The 20,572-nt window shown below is 40.7% G+C and overlaps 1 protein-coding gene across 3 annotated transcripts in view; it reads right to left on the reverse strand.

Moving 5' to 3' along the window:
- Positions 1-20,572, reverse strand: part of Filip1 (filamin A interacting protein 1) — a 214,136-nt gene that overhangs the window by 160,097 nt on the left and 33,467 nt on the right. Inside the window, exon 1 of one of the 3 annotated variants that reach the window (XM_048435726.3) lies at positions 9,459-9,889. The exons of the other annotated variants lie outside the window; for them this stretch is intronic. The gene's annotated coding sequence lies outside the window, so the exon portion shown is untranslated. Of the gene's footprint in view, positions 1-9,458; positions 9,890-20,572 lie in introns of those variants that run through there. 3 annotated transcript variants of the gene reach the window in all.

A 20,572-nucleotide genomic window follows, 5' to 3' on the forward strand; every position in this document is an offset into this window, starting at 1 on the left:
TTGCTCTGAGTCTAGCCCACCTCTGTGCCACTTCTATAGAAGTGAGATACAATCACAAAAATTGAACCAGGAAGCTGTTACTGATCTCGAGTTCTGAACCTAAAAGCTAAATCAAGATACGATCCTGGGGTATCAGGATGCAGCCACTAGGTGGTATGGGAAGTGCCCACTAATAAGCCCTGGGTAAGCTCTGTTCCCAGCCCAATTCGACCTGGAGAGGACTTGAAAGCTTCTGCCAAGTGACTTCCCCTTCAGAGGCTCCTAGATAACCGGTTCTAACACAGGAACACAAATTATAGTCACGTGAAAGCCTCCAAAATTTGAATTGGAACCTCTGGGGCCATAGTCTTGGCACTTACATCCTTGGAGTACTCCCAAGAGACTTAGATTAATAGGGTCCTGTTACCACTGGGATGCAAAATGGCCTACATGAATACTTGGTCTCCAGGTGGTAGTGCTAGTCCTGCCTTGGGTGCCTGGAACCTTGGGGCCGTGGCTTCACCAGCAGGAGACGGTTGCTGGGGCTGGACCCTGAAAGTGGTATCTACTTCTGGTTTCCAGACTGAGTACTCAGCTGCTTGCTCTACCGTGTTGTAAGCTTCCACTGCCACTGACCAAACCACTATGGCCGCCATGCCTTCCCGGCCATGATGAACTGCTTCTTCCGAAACTGAACCAAAGAAAACCTCTCCTCTCTTAAGGTGATTCTGTAGGTATTTCTTCACAGGGACAGAAGCATAACTAATACAAGAGCGTTAATACCCACCCAACTGGAGGCTGTGATGGTTCCCACCTGAAGTGAGTATACAGGTACCCATGCTCCTCTGTATCTTGGGAGAGATGGCCCCAGTCTACAAAACCACCGGCAGTGTAAAACTCAAAACCCCATTCCTACTTGCTATCCGACCAGGCACAGAAGTGTTGAGAAAATTAGCAACTCTTAGAGAAATCTCAGTCACTCTTAAGGAAGTATGATAAACCGTTCATATCTTCCACTTAAGAGACATTCACTAAAGACCAGCATGGAAATTATCACTCAGTTTTGCTGCCAAAAGAAAGTTAGGGTAATTGACTGGCAGGGAAAAGCTTCTGGAAGCCACCCAGTCAAGTCCTTTATCTCCAAAGGATAAAAGACTAAGTATTCTCCTCCTTTGACAATATTAGGTCTTTTAACTTAAAGGCAGGGAGGACTAAGGGGGAATTCTGAATTCGTTATAAGGAAATCTACAAATGAAGCAGAAAGCCTTGATAAAAGCAATCACTATCTCTACCATTTTGCCCCCGTTGCTCTGTATTAAACAGGTCTATGCCACAAAGGAAGCCGCAGCTTTGCTTCAGGAAGACGTACAGCCTGTAAGGCACAGTGCAAGTCCTGTGCATCAGCGAAGAGAGTCCTGGGAGGAGGCACTAAGCTATGCAAACAGAGTTGCCAAGACACTGCTTTCAACTTACAGAATTTCTCGGAAGGCAAAAATTAATTCTATTATGCATCTTCATTCTATGTGAGACATTCTCTTTGGGGGAATTATTTGATTCACTGGGAAAATAAACTACTTACAGTCTCTTGCATAAGAAAAAGCAAAGCACTATATACTCCATTAAAATTTTATTAGGGACACGGAGAGAAGACTCAGTGGTTAGGAGTACTTGTTACATTTGCAAAGGACCTGAATTCAGTTCCCAGCACTCAAATAGAGCTGCTTACAAATGCCTGTAACTCCAACTGCAGGGATTTCAACACCTTCGGCTCCCATGGGCACCTAAAGTCACATGAACATACCAGCATACAGATATATACATACGTGCATAAACCAAAATAATAAAAATAAATATCCTTTATATTAAAACTGCTCCTCTTTTCAAACTGTTCTCCTTTTACTTCAGACAATCCAGGAGTTAAATGCCAACCGGTGAACAGAAACTAAAAATTTCCCATTTCTGAACATCCAGATACTTAGCATCATGTAACTCTTGTATTAAAGAGATAAAAGAATGAAAAGAGTATCCAGCAAAATGTCTTGGCAGTGCTGCACAGTAACCAAATCTCATCTATACAGTATATATAATATACATTATATATATAATGTGTGTGTGTGTGTGTGTGTAGGTCATACTTTTAATTCCAGCACTCAGGAAATTGAGTCAAGAGAGCCGTTAGTTCAAAGCCAGCGTGGGCTACATAGTGAGACCCTGTCTCACAAAAAGAAAAATGTTGAAAACTGTCGGGTAACTGTTTGTAAACTACAGCAGCCCCTCTGCTCCGTTCTGCTTTGTTTTGTCTTTGGTTTTGATGGGACAGCCTTCTGCCAGTTGACACCCTTCATCCAAAACGTCTTGAAAAGCAACCAGTCACTAAGATTTGCTACTGTACTCTGTGCCCCAGCTCTTCTACGTCTTGCTGGGTTGTCAGACTTCACTGGCCATGGAGGCTTTTGGGGAACCCTGGGAAAGGGCCCTTCACAGTCTGTTTATTCTTTGCCTTCGGTGAACCTTCTGCATCCACAGGTACAGCGAAGCCCTTTAGTGTTGAATTCTATACTCGCCCTTAAACACGACTCAGCTACTGGGGGCAGGGATTACTCCTTGAGCCACTTCCTGCATTTCAAAGAGACGGTTGAAAATAAGGCATAAAAATGGTCAAATCCCCTGACTTTGGATTTTATATCTGCCACTGGACAAATTATTTAGCATATAGAAATCTCATTTTCCTAATCTATGAGATAGGGCTAAAAGTGGTAGATTATTTTTCTAGTATGTTGAGGCCCTGAGTTTAAACTCCAATTGAGGGTGGCATCGTAGAGTTGCTATGAGAAGAAAATAAAGTCATTTACAGGTATGCTTGGCATAACGCCTAGCACAAAGCACTCGAGTGTAAACTGGCTGCTATTAATATCATTTGCATATATTACATACAATTACATGTAAATGGAAATACACATAGCTATTGATATCTTTATATTATGTATCAAGACTTGGGGCTTAAATGTCCCAGTTACTGGTAAATACCTGTTATGCTGGGTAACGATCTGTTGAATGGGCAGAGTTTTGAAGGTCAGAATGTCTTATCAAGGTTGGGGAACCCCCTAAGGAGTAAGCGCCACAAAGACAGCCAGCTTACTTAAGAGCAGAACAAGCAACAGGCTACGAATAAAGGATTCGGTTTGGTGGTGCCCAAACCAGCAGGCGAGGCCTAAAGCGACAGCATGTGAACACCAAGCTTACATGATCCAAATACCAGGCTGCTCTTCATGCGTGGGTCCCTTTCCAAACAGCTAGTGGAGCCCAGAGAGCCCTGAATACTTTTCAAAAAGCCGGTGTCATTTTTCGAGACTTATAGAGTAATGAGGGGAACCGTGAGGCTGGCAGAACCTGCTGCCTGTGCTGGGGAGCAGGGCCATCTTTGTTTTCATTTTCGTGTGTGTTGTCGTCACAGTAACTGCAGGCTCCAGACGCAGGCCCTGGGTGTCATTTCCTCATGTGCTTCTACTGCCACACCGAAATAGCATTATGAACTCAGCAATGCCTCTTCCTTTCCTGTTGTTCTGTAGCGCGCCAGCCCAAGCAGAAAGCTCTAAAGTGAGTTAGTTGAGACATAAGTATATTAAAGAAAAAGAAAGTTAATTTATCCCTATTACTGTATTGCCTGTGACTCATGGGCATCTGTGGGGGGAGTTATTTTTGCAAAAGTCTTGCAGATACACAAGATAAGTTAGCCATAATTTGATTGTCTTGGTGACGTCAGCAATCTACTGCTTTCAATCAAATCATCTTCTGGTGTCAGATCTTTAGAAAATTACTTTTTTAAAGGACGCATTTAACCAGTCCTCCTATGTTCATTTTATGGCTTTCCTATAGATTTTTCTTTACAAAAGTAAGGAGTAGATGATTTATTTGTCATACCTGGGGGGAGCACGCTGACAATGACGACAAAAGAAAGACCAAGTATTCCTAAGCGTAGACATTTAAAGTCCTCAGCCATAAAGCAAGAAGCATGATTTTCACCACGTTGAGACAAAGCAAAGGTAGAAGTATTTAAGCAAGAAACTCAATCCAGAAAAATCCTTCACCTTAAGGGCTCCATTAAAGGCAAATTACTTGAGATAAATTCTGTCCTAGCTTTAAAATATCCTTTGGTTTGTCTTTCACCGGCCCCGGAAGCATATAAATCACCCAGTATTGCACACTGACACCATTTCCCAAAAAGGAAAAGCGACACAAACCTACCACATGCCTTGGTGTCGCAGTGGCTGAAACAAGGCCCTCAGGGATGGGGAGCATGGGGTGTTAGAGTAGTCTCATTACTTCATTTCTCGGTCCAGAGTTTCTCAAGTTGTCAATCAGATGTTTAACTGTAAAACAACTCAATTCATGTTTGGCTCTCCTCCTGAGTTCTGCCACAAGGATGCCTGGCCTTTGAAATCAAACTGCCCCAGCTACTACCAGAGACAGTTGTACTCTGCCAACTGTCTTTCTCTTTCTTACTAGGGAAAGAATAAAATTGACCATTTAAGGAAAAAATAATATACTTCAGTATGCTTGCCTGAAGTTCCTATATTTTGGTCTTAAAGCCTCTGCAGTGAATCTGCAAAGCCAAAAAGGGCTTCTCTCTCTCTCTCTCTCTCTCTCTCTCTCTCTCTCTCTCTCTCTCTCTCTCTCTCTCTCTTTCCATCCTTCCTTCTCTTCTTTTCCACAACCAGGTTTTCACTGGAGAATGAGAGTTCTCAAACTCAACTTACAGACTCCTTCTTGTCAGCTACAAAAATGGAATAGAATTGACAGGTCTAAACCGTAGTCACCCACACAAAGTTTATTGCTACTAAAACTACTTAGAACACCTTCATCAGAATGCTTCCTATATTTTGTTAAATTAGGTGTATACAGCATATAAGCATCTTTGTAATGTAAAACCGTTATTGTTTGTCTTGTGGTTGATTTTCTTGTTATTTTTAAGACTGACTAGGATTAAGAGCAATGAATAGCAGGAATTCATTTCTATTCGGTAAGGATGATATTAGCCTGAGATGACCTTTTTTGGTCTTTTCACTTTATTGGTTACTAAGTTAGTGAAACAAAACAAATCATTGGAGGGAAGAAGCAGAGAATAATGAATTTAGTATCATCCCCTCCATGGAAGTCTGCATGGCTCTGCATTACCCAGTGAAGCTGGCTGTGGAAGAGTCAGCCAAGCCCTAAGTATAAAGACATTTTATCTCCAAGTGCAAATATAGAAACGAGAACAGTCTATCCTGTGGGTGATTTCTTAACCTTTTTAGTAATGCTTCTAGAAGACACAGGACTGCTGAGTGATAACAGGGGTGGGGGTGGGGGTTGCAGCCTGAATTCCATCTGCAATTATTGGCTGCTGTTCAGGCTGTCTGCTTAGGACGCCCAGCAGCAGTGCGATGTCCCAACCCGGATTCCGATGTAAAGAATGAGCCTTCTCTTGCTTCCAATGGTGAACAACAGTCTACAAACCATCTGAGAACTTTGTGTGCATCTAGGATTAGGACAGACGGTAGCACTTAAAATGTGGCAGTAGAGGTGAGACTGAATGGACTGAACAACATATCAGGCACGAGCCTATGCCAGTAGCTGGTTAATCTTCAAACAACACAATGAGGACAAAATACTGTAACACTCAGGTAAGAAAGCTGAAGCACAGGGAATCTGTCCAAGGCCACAGTGAGTTGAAACCTGAGTCCGGGTCACCAGCCTTGTCTATTACTTGATCTTCTCGGCCCCTCTTCCATGACTATATCCTTACTGCTAGAACTTCAATCAGATTCAAGGGAACAAATATTATTTCATTAGCTTATCTTTTATTTTGCTGACAAGTATTAAAATGCCATATAAATTAATTTATAATGTAGATTTTGTATCATTTTCTAAGTTGTTACCAATAATTTTTCTCTTAAGCATTTTTGTTAAGGTTTGTAGGAACATAAGCTTGCCCACCAGACCCCATAGCTTCCTATTTAAAAACATGAAGTTAGGGAAGTAAGTAAAGTGTGGATTAAACTCTGTAGTACTCTAAGTCTGAGGCACCTATTATACCTTTTATTATCTTTTTTTTAAAAAAAAATAATCTTCAGAAAACTGGAGAGAAGGCCCTGTGGTTAAAAGTGCCTCCTGCTCTTGAAGAGTTCAATTCCCAACACCCAATAATCATGGTGTATAGCTCATGGCTCCACGGACTCAAATGCCTTCTCAGTCATCATCACACATACGGCATACAGTCACACAGATACAAACACATCATCATCACACATACGGCATACAGTCACACAGATACAAACACATCATCATCACACATACGGTATACAATCACACAGATACAAACACATATTACACATAAATAAAAATAAATAAATCTGGGGAGGATAACCTATTTATCTTGCATTGGATCTGAGTTCAGTTCTGAGCTCCAGAGTCAGGCAGCTCATGGTGGCCTGCAACTCTGACACCAGTGGAGCTCTAGATCTGACCACACACACGCGCACGCACACGCACACACAATAAAAACAATAAAATAAAAATATTTTAAAGAGAAATGTTCATCTAAAATGAAAACCACAATGTACAATACTTAGAATGTATAGACCCCAACATTTCATAATTAAAAACTATCAACCATGAGGAGACTATTGCTTAATGAATATATTAATTATTTCACAAATCCTGGTAGGAAACCAGTTTAGAATATAAAGAGGATGCTTTTGTTTTGGTGAATACAGAGAAAAGAGCCTCCAAAGCCTTTTATGTTCTTGCTGTCTCTCAGGCTGCAGGTCTCTTGGGTGATTGAAAGTAGCACCAACAAACATCTGTGTTTTCCATACCTAGGGAGAAGAGCTCCAAAATAACCATGATATTTTAAATGTTTTATTGTTCATGGCAAGATTTTAATTCATGACTCATAAATAGAAAGAGTCATGATTTAAATAAACTGACCAAATGCACCCATATAAGAAGTGTGTCCCTAAAAGATGATTTTAAAAACTATGAGTTACAGAATTTAGAGGTTTAGAAGTCTGGGTTCTCATACAGGAAGGAGGTGGATACATGTTCTTTTTTTTTGTGAGGCAGACAATAACATCTCTATAGTCAGACATGTAAACACAGTTAAAATTAGTAAAACTATCAAGGTTTTTCACTGAGAAAATTTTTGGGTAAAACACTATCAGCCATACTTCTAGTTGGTTTCTTGATTTAATACATCCTCACATACTCATCATTAGAAATCTGGAACCGAAGAAGTTACTAGATTGTTCACAGTGTACATGGAGCCAAGAAGCTCCACAACCATCCATAAGATTTTACAGAACAATCCCAGCTTTAATGAGGCCGCACCTACCATGAAGAGCCCTAACATAAACAGCATTTGAGCGTCCAAACTGAGGAGTCACTTCCGGAATCTCTGTGAAGATGGGAGAGGATGGTTTGCATGGTAATGAGGCTGAAAGTGGGTAGCATATCCAGACAAGAGCTGAAGAGAACCACAATGGAGTCCTACCGCTCTCATAGTGAAAGGTAAGGGGGCCACTCCAAACAGCACACAAACACGCACTTGAATGAAGCAGGGGATGGGTCCGTGTACTCATGGAGTGCGGTATTTTGTTCAGGCAGTGGAGGCAACCACGTGGTTTAACTTATCACCTCTTAATTCTCAAGGGGAAACTTGGAACCATGAAAACAATTCATGATACTCAAAACTCCACTTCAGCAGACATGGCTTTCGCTCAGGGTCAAGCCCTGTGCTGTTATCTAAAAGCTGTCTCGCTGACTCCAGAGAAAATCGAATGACTCAAACCAGTGGTAGATTCTGGCCTTCCCGAGGTATGTGGAAGCCAGCAATGTGACCCTTCCTGGGATTAAACAAGAAAAATGCAGAGCATTTGGTCCTGACTTTCCATAAGTCTTCCAAGACAAAGATATTTCATCTCCAGCAAAGTACCGTGGGTTTCCTCTCTGACCTGCAGGCCATGAATGCACACTCACTATTATTTGTATATGTTGATTATATTGGATTAGCTTCTTTTACTTTGCAAACTAATCACATCATCAGAACCATGTAGCGTGGTGTAGATTGAAATAACCGCTTTGCTTCTTTTTCCTAAACACAAACTGTGTGATCATCAATCGACTATTCTTAGAATAGGAACATTTACCAAAAAGGCCTACATATTCTCATTGGTCAAAGAAAAAAATTCCAGACTGGCTAATGGAAATTCTTTTTTTCACATGACACAAATAGATTTTCTGTTTTGTTTTGCCTTGTTTTAAAGGCGGAGTCTCAGTCTATAGCCCAGGTTGGGCTAAAACTTACTATGTAGCTGAGGTTTGCTTTGAATTCACAGCAATCTTCGTGCCTCAGCGTCCCCCAGTGCTGGATTACAAGCGTGAGTCTCCATGACTAGCGTTCAAATAAGTTCTTTGAAAAAAATGTTCTTCAGTGTTTTCTTTGATATTATCCTTAGGTTTATTCATCCAACCTCTCTGGATCATCTGAAGAAATAATTCAACTTCTTACACAACTTCGACCCCAACTACAGACTACCAGCAATCGGTATTGATTAGATCAGCCATTTGTAGCCACAAGCTGAGAGACCGAGTGTGAACTTGTCCACTGTAGGCAATTCTGATTAAGGCACGTGTCACCTCACGAACGGGGAGACAAAACACCCTCAAAGGATACAGAACTTCTTTCACACTGCTGGAAATGCGCTCTTACACCCATGCAGCTTATGGAAGGATTTTTTTTTCCCCCTAAAGAACTTTGGTCTGTTTCTTAAAGCAGAATCCACTGTGTCCGCACAAAAGCAATCACTCCATTTAATTAACTAACGCAACATCCTCCTGATCAGCCAACTGCTGCAAAAGCAGTGAATCAGCAGCAGGCATATCTTGTGCGAGTCGGATACATTTGGGCAACTGCAGGCAAATGAGGTCAGACTTCAGCACAAGGTGTCCCTGCAATCAGAGAATCCGGCAAACCCCAGCGGCGCAAGGAAGCGGGTCAACAGCGCAGCAACAGGGACACCAGACAGGATTTTCCTCAGTTACCACACAAGCTGCTCGGCTATTTTCAATAAATAAAAGCTATTTCACTCCCCAAAGAAATGTCCCCTCTGTGGTTTAGCCACCCTGGCTGTGAAAGGAGTCCATCATATTCCTATTACCTGCAAGAACACGAATCACTCAGCAGGGCTTGCCTGACGACTATTAAGACATCACAGAATGTTGTGTTTAAAAGGAACTCAGTATAACTGTGAAAAAGAGAAGTTTCTGATTTCTTTTTAATAATTCACACAGATTCTAAAATCCCTACACGTGTTCTCCCATCACAGAACAAGAGAAGTCCAAGCAAGAGACAAAGTAGAATTGGAGCGAATCGTTTTCTTGTGGAAACAGATTTAACAGAGTAAATATATTCTTGGGGTGAAGGGGGGGGGGGGGCTTACCTGCTGGCTGCTCCTTTAACCAAAGAAGTATCCGTTCTCGGAGGGCTTATCCCTTGACGAACCCAGTGGTTTGTCCCACAGCCCAAGAGTGGGTCCCGGAAAACTAGCCAGCCCAAAAGAAGACTGGGGAAAACGCTTTTCCCACTCTGCTGGGACTAGCCAGTAGCTGAAGTCATACAGGAAACGGCACGGAGTAGCTGCAGCTTCTCCTTCAACAGTCGGGATCAGCAGGAATTGGAAGCCGCCTATCTCCCACCCCGACTTTTGTTTCAAAGTTTTTTCAACTGTTGCTAGGTGTTGTTGGGCTCTGAGATTAGGTTTCTCCTCTGCGGCTCCCGCACACTGTCAGCGCGGTGACTTTGTTGGGGCGCTGAGCTGCGCGTGCTATATTTAACCAGTGTTCTCAGCGAGGCCAGCCTGTCAACAGCTGAGGAGTTTGCAGCCGGCCCTGCTCAGTTCCTAGGCAGCTGGGTTATCAGCCCCGCATCCCGCTCACCCCGGAAAGATCCCAGGAAGCCGGCAGACCCTTTTAAGGACCTCTGCTCATTTCACAGAGGTAATTACTGTTTGCAGACAGCGAAGTGGGACTTGGGCTTTTTAATCTGAACAGAAACAGAGCGGCAGTTGTCTTAGGCAGAGCAATTTCCCAAGGCAAAAGTCTACTCAATTAGACTCTTAGATAAGTGTTGTGGTTTTTTTTTTTTAAAAAAAATGCATTTAATAGTGTGCTACAGCGGTTGAGAAGATTCACAGTGAGAGATCATTTCCAAGCAGCTTCCATCATTGGAGAGTTACATTTATAGCGTGATCACTTACTCTTAAAAGACCTGCCCTGCTGCATATATGAGTGCTTTTCAAATAAGGCTACCGTAAAGGAATGTCGACAGCACTAGGATTCTGAAAGAAGTCAGGAAGGAAACTCTTACTATTCCCACTCAAGTCATTCATTCAAAGCAGCCCATGGCAAACACCCCAGAAACACCAGGACTTGAGTCTCCTGGCTGTCAGACTTGAGTAATCATTAACCCTTCATTCTCCAAAGCCAGCGAGGAAACAACTCCAGCTTAAACTTCATTCTGTATCGCAGAAAAGTATAAATCTGCCAAGGTTAAGACTCATAAATATGTGTGTTTAGTCCTCTGATTTACTAAGCACATACAGGAAATTAATGACAGCTAGGGGCTGCCGAGAGCCTTCCGAAAATACTGCCCTGACAAAATTCTCAGCAATATTCCTTTAAATGTTGACTCTAGTACCAAAATCAATTCATCATTTTAATAATAACCTTCCTTTTAAACTAGGTTCGGGGGAATGTGTCTATGATACTAACCTCAGGGAGCTAAAGTTGGAGGATCTGGAGTTTGAGACAGCCTGGGCTATACAGCGACATGCTGTCTCAGCAGAATAAAATAAAACAAAATGGAGGTAAACCAGGCAGCTGTGGCACATGCCTGTAATTCCAGCACTTGGGAGGCAGAGGCAGGTGGATTCTGTGAGTTTGTGGCCAGCCTGGACTACAAAACAAGTTCCAGGACAGGCAGAAATGTTACACAGAGAAACCCTGTCTCAAAACCCAAAAACCAAACCAAACAAAACAAAAACAAAAACAAAAAGAAGATAAACAGGAGGCAGGAAGATCAGAAGTTCAAGGTCGTCTTTGGCTATGCGGCAAGTTCAAGGTAACCTGGGAGTGTTTCGCTTAACGTAAAGAATAAAGATGCCTTCTTTTTGACATGACAACTAAAGGTGGGCCAGAGAGACCCGCAAAGACAGTGGCGCTGTATTTTACTAGTCACACTGTACAGTACCTGCCTTCTTTGCTGTCCATCTGGGAAAGCATGCACTTTACGTAGCAGACCATGATTATGGCGTGGAGGTGTCCTCATTCTTAACCTCATCTCCAAGGTTGACTGTTGCCTCCATCTCGGCTCCATTTCGGCTCCAGAAAACAGCCCAGTTATCCCATCCTAGCAGCGTACAAATAACACATCATTCCCCCTTAATTCATTTACTCCTAAATATGCACAAAACTTCAAGTGCTTAGGCTCAGTTTTTTTTTCTCGGTCTGAGCTAACCTTAATTAAGGGGGAGGGAGAACGGAAGAGGGAGAGAGAGCATATGGGTGAGATAGTTTGGCAGGAAAAGTATAGAGCCTGGTAACATAAAACTCCCATAAAGATGGAAGGAATACGCAAAGCTGCCCTCTGACCTCTATTCATGTGCCCTGGCACACGTGCATACATTAACAATAAATAAAGGTTTCAACCGACAAACTGCTATTAAACTTTTGTGTGAGGTTAGCTGTATCTTACAGAACAATAATGGATACTTCATTCACAGTCCCTACAATGGATTGTCTGCCTATTCACAGTCCCTGAAAGTGGTTCTGATACAGAAAGAAAGTGTGAGAGTGGACTATGGATGGTTCAGAACCATCAGGAGAGTACTGGTTGTATTATTGCATTATTATTGTTATTATTATTATTAAAAAGGCAGAGATAACCCCCAAAATGCACATAACATGGCATCATCATCATCATTATTATTACAAAGGCGGAGATAAGTTTGAAAAGTACACACACTCCTAGCATCCATACCACACACAACAGTTCCAAGTTGAAAACCACCAAAGAGAATTCTGGGAATGTATCCTTTCACCTCTCCAGAGTTTCTCTGTGGATGGTTCCAATCCACAACACAGTAAAGAAGAAAGGAAACAACCACTGTTCCTTTGGCAGCCTAGATCATTCCAGCTAAAGAAAAATGGGGTTACTTTTACTGCAAATATCCAGAAGGAGTTTTCGGGTTTTGTTTTGTGCTATGGAAAGTGAATCCCCTGCTCTTATTTACGTTAGCTGTCCACTATTGCCGTTAGGTTCAAACAATGTGGTAATCAGCAAGATCACACAGGATGTGGCTTATAATCAGATACTGTTGCTACCTTAGAAGCATGTTTTTGGTTTGTTTGCTTGTATTCTCCTGAGACTGGGTCTCTGTAATCCAGACCATTCTGGACATGTAAAGCAGGCTGACCTCCAACTCACAGAGTTCTGCCTGCCTCTGCCTCCTGGGCTTCTGAAAGCTAAGAGGGGAGGCGTGAGTCACCACACCAAACTAAACTGTTGTTCTTACTTATACTAGACATGTGAACACAACTGATTAGTATTCTACAGTCCCTGCTCATGGCCTATCTCTGTCTGTCTATATGTATATGTCTGTGTCTGTCTCTATCTGTCTCTGTATCTCTGTCTCTCTGTCTTTCTCTGTGTCTCTGTCTCTATCTCTATCTGTCTCTGTCTGTTTCTTTCTGTGTGTTCGTGCACACACATGCACGCACGTGCAAGGCATTTTGAAGGCTTCTCCCTCAGGAACAATTATTCAGCCTAAAAGTATTTCCTACAGAATCCACAGAGGAAGCTTGCTACTAAAGACTACTAGAAATTTGTGATCTGTCAATGAGGAACTGAGACTCAGCACATATTGTTCATATATGACCATTCGGCTACATCCTTTCCCACAGTCTTCGGGGTGATTTCTCTGGGAACCTCTGGAAAAGTAAGCTCAATTTCCCAACTTCAGCGATGAGTCATGAGGAAGGTTTTTTTTTTCATAGATTGCTATCATTTGGAGAAAAGGCAAGAGAATGAAGTATCTGTCAACAGACTCTCTCTAAATCCGTTTCTAAGACCAAATCTCTCCTCTTGTTTATTTTAAAAACCATAGTGATTTAGAGACTTTCAAAAGCAAAAAGTTGTTACATTCTTCGATATATTAGTGAACAACTGGCATGATGTTTACACTAGCAATGACCAGAACTGGAGAGGTATGATGAACAATTATCCATACAGATATGCCCTGTTGACATTCAGTGCTTAACTCTGAGATTTAAGTATAAGCTTATGAGTAGCATAGAATAATTTTTGTTGTTCCTTGCTGAATATTCAAACACCATTCGCTAATAGTCAATAAATAAGAATGACTGGATGAGCAAGTCAACATATTAAGATTTTTTAAAAGAAAAAGGAATCTTTAGAGCATACGGAAAGTGCTTCCAGACTCTGCACACTCAACTGGATCATCATTAGAGACAAACAAACGTGGAGAAAAAAAATCAAGTGTTATAGCACATGACTGTCACCCCAGCACTTGGAAGGCTAAGGCAGTAGGGTGAGGAATTTAAGACCAACTTTAGCCACATAATGAGTTTGAAGCCAGTCAGGGCTACCTGAGATTTGTCTCAAAACAGCAAAATAATAATAATAATAATAATAATAATAATAATAATAAATAAAATGGTAAGAAGAAACTCCAAATTGTGAATTGAACATTTTGAATTTTTTTAAAAATTTGCTGCAAAAACAATAGATTTCAGGATATAAACAAAAGCATCGTAGTCATGGCATGGTCTAGAACCACCTGGGAAAAAACCTCAGGGAGGGATTCTGTAGACAAAGGTAGCCTGTAGGCATGTCTGTGGACAGCTGTCTTGACTATATTAATTGATGTAGGAAGATCCAGCCCACCAAAAAAGATGCCACCCCTGGGCCAGTGGTCCTGGGTTATATAAAAAGGCATTTGCTATTCTTTCAGAGGACCAGAGTTCTGTTCTCAGCATCAGGCATCTCAACACCACCTTCCCTTAACTCCAGCTCCAGGAGATCCAGCTCCCTCTTCTGGCCTCCAAGGACGGACACAAAAACCACACACGCACACACACACACACACACACACACACACACACACACACACTCCATCATCATCATCATCATCATCAAAAAGAGAAAGTTTTATTTCTAAAAGAAAAAAAAAGAAAATGATCATTTATTGAAAGCTTGCTGTAAGCTGAGAAGTTCTGAGAACTTGACATATATTGACTTGCTTAATTCTCATAGCAACCATACAATGTAAGAACGATTACCTACACTCTAGCCCTGTAATACATTGTTAAACCTAAAACTTTTGTTTTTATTTGAGTTTTTGGGCTAATTTGAAAGGTTTTGGTTTTTTATGACTTGGGATTTTTTTCCTAAGCCTGTGAAAAATGCCATTTGATTTGTTAATGTCATGGCAATAAATCTATAAAGCACTTTGGGTAGGATGGACATTTTAACAGTGGTAATTCTCTCAATGTGCATGGGATACCTTGCCATTTGTTATAGGCTTGTTCATAGTGGTTTAGATTTTCCCTGTTTAATTTTATTCTCTCTCATTTTATGCAGTTCAATAGGGTATATAATATTTTTGCTTTTTAAATTTGTAGTATGTAAAGACACTTTTTTTTTGTAAAGACACTTTGTGTTGGTTTGAAAATCATTGAACTTTTATGAGTTTCTTAAAATTTTTTTCACAGAGTAATTTTCTGTGTTGACACCCTGTCACCTGAAACAAATTTGTTTCCTTGGGTGAATTTTTTTTTCTTTTTTCTTACCCTAATTGCTCCACCTAGGCTTTTCCCAGTGTTTGCTGAAGAGATGGAAGGGTGCGCCTGTCCTTGACAAGTTTGGGCTTTGTCACACTGAATGATAATGGTATTTGTTTTTCTTGTGCTTCCATTATAATTCCTGTCTAATTTACTGACTGTTGTCACCATCAGTTGATATCCTATGTTGTTACACGATTCTCTATATTTTCTGCAATACAGTTTTCCTTTCATTTTGTTCATTCAGTATATCAGGTTTATTTTCCATAAACCATCTTTGCATCCCACTGATAAACTCATTCTTGATCACAATTTGTGCGGTCCTTTTAAAAGTTACTTTGTGAAGTGACCAGGATATTGAAATTGTCTTAATAAATAATAATTTTTCATTAAAAAAAAAAGAACGATTACCTACAATTGGTACGTAAAGAAACCTGGGTGCATGGACGTAAAGTAAGTAAGCCAAGGTCACAAACTGCTCATTAAATTGTAGAACCAGAACTTAAGTCAGAGAATATGGTTCTGAAAATGTATAGTTTGAACCACTATACAGTATAATGAATCCTCTGTTCAATAATTAAAGTAAATACAGTAATTACTTATTTGATCTCTGACTACTAAACCATATGGACTTTACTATCTTTGAATGCATAAACTTTTGAGAGAAAAAGCATGTTTTGTTTTGTGGTACTAGGGGCTTGAATCCAGGGCCTTACCTATGTGAGGGAAGTATTCTATCCTGAGCTATGGCCTTTAAGAAATACATTCAGGTCAGGCTGTGGTGGTACATACCTTTAATCCCAGTACTAGGGAGGCAGAGGTAAGTGGATCTCTTTGAGTTCAAGGCCAACCTGGTCTGCAAGAGCTAGTTCCAGAATAAGCTGCAAAGATACAGAGAAATCCTGTCTCAAAAAAAAAGAAAAAGAAAAAGAAAAGAAAGAAAGAAAGAAAAGAAAAAAGAAAAAGAAAGAGAAAAGAAAAAAAGCCATATATTCAAAATCCCATAGTTTTGAAGACAGAAAATGAGATAATTTCATGATGAACATAGTAAATAAAGTCCCATTGTAATTACAATTCTGTTGAATACCAAAGAAGAGAAAATTGGGCTGAAAAGAAATAATTGCTAGAGTAAATAAAATAAAAACGAAAGCCTATTTTTAAACACTGTAGGTATGAGCTGTTCAGAACATTCTCTAAAAAGAGTAATTCACAGCAGCTTAGTAATGAACTAATTTACTGAGTAGTGAAATTCTAAGATTGTCTTTTTAAAACACACATTGGGTATATGATTAGATAAAAAATTTTAAATGTTTATGAGTTATTTGTTCATAACCAAAACTCCATAAAGACAGAGACTACAACAAGAAAAACGAAAACAAAAAAAAAGCATCAGAGACGAATTCATATTTGGTTATTTGGGGTCTGATTGATGCTGTTTTTACTGGATATAATCAGGTTTGCTATTTTCTACTAATCTGATTACAGTTCTACCAGGATTTAATGGAACTTGGGGCTGGAAAGATGGCTCAGAGGTTATGAACACTGGCTGTTCTTCCAGAGGACCAGGTTACACGGCAACTTACAACCATCTGTAGCTCCAGTTTCAGGGGATCTGACTCCCTCTTCTGATTTATATGAGCACTAGGAACACATGTGGAGGACAACATGAATGTAACCAAAACACTCAAAATTAAAAGATTTTAAAAGGTGCTGCAGACCCTCAGGCCAGGGAGGTAGCTCAGGGGTAAAGGCACTTGATATCAGCTGGACAACCTGAGTTTCATCCCCTGAACCCACATAATGGAAGGAGAGAACCAGGTATGACCCAGTGTCTTAGTTAGGGTTTTACTGCTGTGAAGAGACACCATGGCCACAACAACTCTTACAAAGCAAACATTTAGTTGAGGTGGAGGCTTACAGTTTCAGGAGTTCAGTCCACTATCATCAAGACGGGGAGCATGGCAGCATGCAGGCAGACATGATGCTAGGTACATCTTGATCAGAAGGCAGCAGGAAGTCGTCTGTCACACTGAATGACACTTGAGAAAAGAGACTTCAAAGCCCGCCCCAACCATGACACACTTCCTCCAACAAGACCATACCCACTCCAACAAGGCTATACCTCCTAATAGCGCCACTCCCTTTGAGAGCCATTTTCTTTCAAACCACCACACCCAAGTTGGCCTCAAATTCTTTTTTCTTCCTCTCTTACTCTTCCAAATTGATAATAATTTTAAAAGACAAGAATATAAGCGAACAATGAAGAAAGACTGGATAGATGACTCAGCAACCAAGAGCACTGACTACTTTTGCAGAGGACCCAAGTTCAGTTCCCAGCACTACATGGTGTCCTTAACTCCAATTTCAAGGGACCTGAGGTGTTCTTTTGTTTTGTGACATGTGCCATGCATGCACGTAGTACACATACATTCAGGCAAATACTCATATACATAAAATAAAATGTGAATTATTTTAAAAAGAAAACATTGGAGCATGTGAGCCAAAAAGAAAGAGGAAAAAAATGAACGTTCCGGCATAACCATGTTCTGCAGACACAGATACCAGTATTCCACTTTCAATGAGCTTGGAGACCGTTCTCCAGCACGTACTTCCTGCTTCTACTCCTTACAGCACAGCCATGCCCCTCTCTTACTCAACACTAATTCTTTGCTGTAATCATGACTTTTAAACATCTGTAGTTGCTACTGCTTCTGATTTTTTCGGGCAAGCTCTCACTATGTTTCTCTGGCCAGTCTCTGACCATCCGCCTGCCTCTGTTTTCTAAGTACCAATCAGCATTGCAGGTGTGCACCATTACACTTTGGTCAATGATTTTTGAAAAAAAAATGGGACTTTCTAAGAAACAAAGAGAAAACTCTGAAAACTGGGAACAGGCTATACAACTCCACATAGTAATCATGGTTTTCATCTTATTGAGTGAGGTAACCCAGACCCAGAAAAACAAATATCATATATACTCACTCATAAGTGGCTTTTAGACATAAAGCAAAGAAAATCAGCCTACAGTTCACAATCCCAGAGAACCTAGACAACAAAGAGGACCCTAAGAGAGACATACGTGGTTCTAATCTACATGGGACGTAGAAAAAGACAAGATCTCCTGAGTAAATTGGGAGCATGGGAACCTTGGGAGAGAGTAGGAGGGGAGGGGAGAGAAAGGGAGGGAAATGGAAAAAAAATATATAGCTCAATAAAAACAATTAAAAAAGATAAATCATGTTTTCCCTCCACAAACCGTATAGGCTTCTATCAAAATGCTATGTAGATAACTAGATAAATTCAAACAAATAAACAAAGCCAGTTTTAGCCAGAGTTAAGGTAGAGCCATTAAGATTCTGATCCAAACTCCACTACTTTTAGACTGCACAAATTTAGCAAATTATTTTCTCCTAAGCCTCATTTATATATCTTATAAAATGACTATAAGAATTGAAGACCATACACCAGGATGCTATCAGAGAGAAGTAGGTTAGGCCACTTGCACAACTGCATGCTCTATGGCTTTGAGAATGCTACTTATCCACATGGTTACAATGGCCACATAGATACTATCTCTCAAATAAAATGTGAGAGAAGCGAGGCTCGAACAGTACACTGTGTGAGTTCATACATAACTATCTCACAGCCAGAGCATGAGAATGTGCAGTATGGGAGCAAGGATGCCTGAGACCCTGGGGAGCTAGGACACCCCTGGAGCTGGCCAGGAGGAAGGAACCCATGGCACAGTTAGGGTGCTGCCCACGTGCTACAAAAGTGCGTGTGAACACTAAGATTAACCAAGGTCATTTGTGATTCATGTGTTTTTCTGGAGGTTGCAATTCAGTGAATAACCCAGACACATGAAATATATAATACCCGACGGCACTTGCCTTCTGAAATACTTACAGACGAACAAGGTTTTGTCTGAGGTTTGCTTTGAAGCATTCCAGAGTAGGGAGCAGAAACAAAATGGTCTGTTCCCAGATGTTAAAGGCGGGGAGCAGCTGACCATGATTCTGCTCCATGAACAGCAGCCTACGTTTTCTCTAATAAAATGCATATAAACACTGCCAATATTTGACACAAAAGTACACACCCAACCAACATTACTTATCTTAGCCATAATATCATTATGACTATCAGAGATGGGGTGGAGGTACACATCTTTAATCCCCGAACTCAGGAGTCGACCATAGGAAAATCAGCGAGTCATTCAAGGCAATGGGATTTGAAGCAAATGAGTCTCAAAATAGAAGCCACTAGATAAGTGAATGGATAGATAGATGATAGATAGATAGATAGATAGATAGATAGATAGATAGATAGATAGATAGATAGACAGACAGACAGACAGATAGATAGATGATTAAAAACATTTTGGGTCCAGGTGAATCCTTCTGCAGAACACATGAAATCTCACTGGTGTCTTTAGTTCTTAAACATTAAAAGAGAATTAGATTTATAGTATTAATACACTACTACTAATTGAAGTTTTTTAAAGTAAAAAATGACAGCAAAAAAGAAACTAGAAAGGCCTGCCTGAAGCAGTTAGTCTACAAACCACTGGGAAGAATGGCCTCTCCTGCTATTTACAGAGTTCGTGAGCAAATGCTCGCCTGTTTGACCCTACAGAGGACAACATCAAGAAGTTAGGTATCCAGGAACGAGAGCTGCCGCAGCCCGGCCTGTGTAGCTGCGCTATTATCATAAGGTCAGCTGCTGAAAACAGGGGAGACACACGATTTCTGAAGGTGAAGAAGAAATGATGAATCTGGCATTTATCTTACAGCTGAGCAAGCCTTCGTGAGCTTAAGATTAGCATTTATTTTATTCCCTTGTCCTGAAAATGGGGTAGTAAGTCACCTTCTAAGAGAAATGAAATAAATATTCAGGAATGGCAGCATGTTTCTAAATGACTTGAGAACTTGGTGGCTCTCATATGCTCTTCCTGGTTACCCATCTTGAAGACTATGAGACAAACAGTGTACTGAAGTAATGGAGACAGTTCTATTGGAGACTGTGTTAACTAAGTATAATACAAGCAGGCACAAGCAAGTTAGAATCACTCAGTAGGGCAAGACAATAAAAAGGTAAATAAAAACCACAAAGCAATAAATATTTGAAAACAAAGGTGGTCTCTATAATCACAAGTTTCCTGATACTTCCTTTAAAATAGCATTGTAGACATGAGGCTGTAGCTTATTCCTGAATATTTCTTTACACAGTAAAGGTGTATCTTTGCTAAGGCGCCTTATGATTGGTTCAATAAACTACCAATAACTAGGCAGGAGAGAATAGGCAGAAGTTAGAATTTTCTTGTCTGTGAGACATGTCTGCTTCTGACAACACCAATTATTTCAGAGAGGTTGATGAGCATTGAAGAAACTCGTTATGGAATTTGCCTTCAGTGGGACAAGGCTAGCTATCTGGGCAAGAAACTTTTCTGCTCTTGTCTGGACTGTTTGATAGTATGCCGTATAAACTGGACAAACAGGACCCACAGAAAAATGACTGCTGAACTTGCCTAAATAAGGTGAGACACTCGTTCAGGGTTCCTGCTTCATGAAAGAGTCTGCCAGACATTCTGCAGGACACAGAAGAAAGTGACTGACAAACTGCCAATATAGGTAAAGCAGTCTTTCAAATTGCCTGCTTCCTGGAAAAGTCTGCTAGATAATGTGGTCCTGTAGGCTGA

This window comes from Myodes glareolus, chromosome 4 (assembly GCF_982192425.1).
Source record: "Myodes glareolus chromosome 4, mMyoGla1.1, whole genome shotgun sequence".
Taxonomy (NCBI): Eukaryota; Metazoa; Chordata; class Mammalia; order Rodentia; family Cricetidae; genus Myodes; species Myodes glareolus.